At 49.9% G+C, this 4,431-nt stretch overlaps 1 pseudogene; it reads right to left on the bottom strand.

Annotated features, from left to right (window-relative positions):
- Positions 1–724: 724 nt before the first annotated feature.
- LOC142458849 (ATP-dependent clpX-like chaperone, mitochondrial pseudogene) lies at positions 725–2,805 on the bottom strand (annotated as a pseudogene).
- Between the last annotated feature and the right edge of the window lie 1,626 nt (positions 2,806–4,431).

The following is a 4,431-nucleotide window of genomic DNA, read 5'->3' as shown; positions in this document are numbered from 1 at the left end:
CGGGCAGCCCGTCAGTGTGCTGCTGCCACCATCGCTGGATGGTTTTCCGCACAAGTTGACCTGCAAGTGACGTCGGTGATATTGTTCTGTATTTAGTCTTCTGTGGGGTCACCTGTCTTTGGAATGGGTTCAAATATGGATCTCTTCCAGCCAGTTGGCCAAGTAGCTGTCTTCCACATTTCCTGGCATAGACAAGGGCGCGCCCCCATGTGTCCCCAGCCGGGGAAACATTTCCATTAGTGTTCCATGGCCCCTGAGCCTCATTTTTCTAATGCTTCCAGGGCAGCGTGGCTTCTTCCCTCCGCAGCACTGGTTCCTGCTCCTCTGCTGCCTCTTGGCACCGCGACTGTGTCTTCCACTCCCTCTTCCTTGCAGATCCGTGATGTGCTGCGTGTGTTCTTCTGCCGGGCCTTCTAACTCGAGATCTTTGCACGTTTCCTCTTACTATTTCGCTTTGTCTTCCCTTTGAAACGGTCTATTCAGCTCCTTGACTTCAGCATTTCTTTCGTTTGCTTTAGATATTCTGCGATTAAGATCAAGTTCCAGAGTCCCTTCTGACATCCACGTTGACCTGTCCCGTCTTTTTAGTGACCCTCTGCTTTCCTCGTGCATGACGTTCTTGATGCCCTCCCACAGGACAGCAGGTCTTCGGTCGCCCAGATCTGCTCAGGAGATGTTCCAGAATTAAAGTGAGAGAGACTTGAGGCGTATTTGGGCTTGTTACAATGTAATACATGATCTGATTCTTATGCTAAAGGCTTCTGACCATGTATGATATTGAAGATAGATCCAATTCCTTTAATGTCTGACTATAAAGACAGTTAGGATGCTAAACCCAAAGAGGAAAGCTTTATATATGCAGGAGAGGAGGCTGACAGTTTAGCTGCTTGCAGCGTCGGCTTGGCGAGGCCATCCTTCTGCCTCCACTCCCGAGTCATAGTCCTCGCCAGAGGCCTCCTTTGTTGGAGCCCGGATATATCCTGGTTCCTTTTTGCCTTCTACTACTTCTTTGTCAACCTCCACACATACAATGTCAGAATTAGGGACTTCAAACATGGGTTCTAGTAACAGCTTTTCCATTATGGACCGCAGACCTCTTGCACCAGTTTTTCGTTCCAGGGCCAATCTGGCTATGGCTTTCAAAGCCCCCTCAGTAACATTCAGTTCACACTTATCCATGCTGAACAAGGCCTGGTATTGAGGAATAACAGCATTGCGCGGCTCCGTTAGGATTTGTACAAGCGTCTGCTCATCTAGGCTGTGCAAAGGAACCACCATAGGTAACCGTCCCACAAACTCAGGAAGCACGCCAAATTCAATGAGATCTCTGGCTTCCACATGACGGAGTAATCGATCTTTTTCGTCAATGTCTTGATGAGTATTTGATTCCCCACTTCAATTAGCAAGATCTGCAGCCCTTCTGCCTTTCCCCAGATTAGACGGTGTTCCAAATCCAAGGTACTTTTCATTTTTCCTCCTGCTGATGATTCTGTCTAAACCATTGAAGGCACCAGATGCAACAAATAGAATATTTGTTGTGTCCCCTTGGATGGTTTCTCCACGCAGCTTTCGAGAGTTCTTCTCTGGAACGTTCACTATCGTACCTTCTAGCAGTTTTAGTAAGCCTCGCTGAACGCCTTCTCCACCTACATCCCGTAACTGATGAATGCCTGGCACACTGCCAATCTTATCTACTTCATCCAGAAAGACAATTCCTTGTTGTGCTTTTTCTACATTGTAATTGGCATCTTGGAGCAGTTTGGCAATCACAGACTCAACGTCTTCACCTACGTATCCAGCCTGGGTCAAGGTCATGCAGTCACAGATGGCAAAAGGGACATCTAGGCAGTTAGCTAGTGTTTGCGCCAGCAAAGTTTTACCTGACCCAGTTGGTCCCAGCAGCAAAATATTACTTTTTTCAAGTTTTATGTCATCATGAGTAGAATCCAACACTTCACCTCCTCGCTTTTCCTGAGGGGCCTGTTGATTTACCTGTTGCTGCATTGATGCTCCTAAAGCATTACCATGTGGACTAATTCCAGCAATCTGAAGCAATTTTGTAAATCTGTACTCATCCTCCCGTCTTCTGATCTCTAACTCTCTAGGTGTTAATAATGTCTGTTTTTCAACCTCTGTTTGCTGTCTCAGATTAGCTGGGATATTATTATATATTCTCTTATAGTGATTGTACACTGCAACTGAGAGCACCTTCTTGGCAAATGACTGGCCAACAACATACTTGTCGAGGTAGTTATAAATCTTCTTGGGTGGGGGAGGTGGCTTTTGTTGGAATGCCAATTTTACAGCTTCTGCTGCTGATTCAGGTTCTTTAATGATGCTCTTTGAGTCTGCTTCAGACAGCACAACAAAAAAATGATGGCATTTTTCACATTTCACAAAACGGGTAGATGATACGAAAGTCTCTACATGTGTACATAAGTCACCACATTTAGGACAACGTAGCTGGTTCCCACCTTTCCCAGAATTCCCAGAGCCTGATTTCTTGCTGCTTCCATCACTTACTGATTTCTTATTTCCATCTCCAGAGCCATCTTTACTTATGCCATCTTTTGAAGCATAGAATGCTGGTGTTTCTGCAAAGGTTCTAAAAGGAGCTCTCCGTAGAATCTGAGTTTCAAAAGTCCCAAACCTTCCTAAAACTGGGATATGAATCCGACCACTAGAAATACCTCTTTGCGCGGAGTTGAGCGAAGATGTAATGAGCCGCGCAGCGACCGTGCTCCAAGTACAAGCGCCGCAGCCGGACATCTCCGCGGGGCCTAGATGTGGGCTGCGCCCCCTCGTACCCTCTGGGTTTCAGGCCCGAGCCTTCTCACAGGTCGGGCCGATGTAATCCCGGGCCCTCCGGGCGGCCCTGGACCCAGCTTGGAGCTCACCCGCTCCGCAGCCAGTACGTTGTCCTCCCCGCGTCCCGCCGCCGTCCACTTGCGAGAGTAGACACCTAGCCCCCTCCCTCCCCCTTCTCCCCACCACCCCCTGCCCGTCGGCCCCTGGAGCGTGCCCGCGCCTGCGTCCTAGGCCCAGGAGGGGGCATGACGCACCGCGCCTCGACGCTGTATCTTTTGATAGCGTTGCACCATCCTCTTTCTTCATCACATTTGCTTATGCACCTGCTTTGTCTTCAGGGACCGTGCCAGGCAGGTGAGTATGAAAAGTGCCAGGTCACTGGAACAAAGGCTTCTTGTGGTAAGGGAGGCCTGCATAGAGGCCCAACGTCCATCGGCTGCCTTAATGCCCACAGGCTGAGGGGCTCATCCTGTGGCACTCTCTCTGACAAGGTTCTGCTTCTGATCCTGCAGCTTTCAGTATCTGATGGTTCAACTCTGGCCCTAAGGTTTTTGTTTCCTCAGAAGGGGAATTCCTATTCCTTCTGCGGACATAGCCTGTTCTGAGTCTGGAAGCGCTGCTGAAACCTGTTCACATTGTTGGTACCACTGAGAGAGCTTCCAGCATCACAGCAACACACAAACCACCACCACAGAACACACCGACAGATAGAAGGTGGCATAGCTTCATGGCTGAACTTACCTCCAAGCAGAGGAGCAGCATGATGGGGACAAGGTAACACGAAGGTCCTAGAAGGTTCTGCAAGTCTGGTAAAGAAAGGAATTATACACCCTTTGGATTAAGACCAGTGGTGCTGGCTGTGGGAAAGTTCCAAAGGTCCAACACCACACACACACGGGTCTGCACACACACAGGAGCCGGGGACTTTCTGAGCACCTGGGTGCAGGCCTCTGGGAACCGAATGCACGGGAGTGGGAAAAACAGAGACTGGGTCCCACATTTCACTCTCAGGCCCCAGCATTCACGGATCCTCAATCTGGGGCAGGGGCAGCAGGAGGAGAAGGGAGCTGTGGGTACAGAAAACATCCTGGGCGTGAGAATGGCACGGCCGTTTGGACAGCAGAGTCGAGGGTGGTCCAGAGTCAGGGAGATCCCGGGTTCCCCTTGAGCCATGGGCTGGAAGTGGAACTGGGAGATTGATGAATTTTATGTCGCCTTGACTGTGATCCTCATTGGTTGTCAAAGCACGGGTCTACTTGCTGACTTGGAGGAGTGGCTGGCGATTACTCCTGTTGGCTTGGACGAGTGGGCGATGTCCTGTAATTCAATAGCATGTACCATCACACAGCAACCTGCCAGGGAGCACTGTGCCGTGTCATATAAGGTAAGGCCATCACTTTCCACAAAGCATGAGGATATGATGTGGTCGATCAGTTGAGGTCATACTGGTGTGCAGTGGGTCATAAACTGAATCACTTCGGATTCTAAGGGCAGAGCAGACACAAGGACACACACAGGGGACAACAGGGACACAGAAGGACGTCTCTACAAGTAGACTCATTGGGGGATGCCCACAGATGCTGGAAACGGGGAGAGAGGCCCCAGCTGCAGGAATCACTTCAG

This window comes from Tenrec ecaudatus, chromosome 10 (assembly GCF_050624435.1).
Source record: "Tenrec ecaudatus isolate mTenEca1 chromosome 10, mTenEca1.hap1, whole genome shotgun sequence".
NCBI lineage: Eukaryota > Metazoa > Chordata > Mammalia > Afrosoricida > Tenrecidae > Tenrec > Tenrec ecaudatus.
The sequence above is the reverse complement of the archived record's forward strand: the minus strand, read 5'-3'. Positions and strand labels throughout refer to the sequence as shown.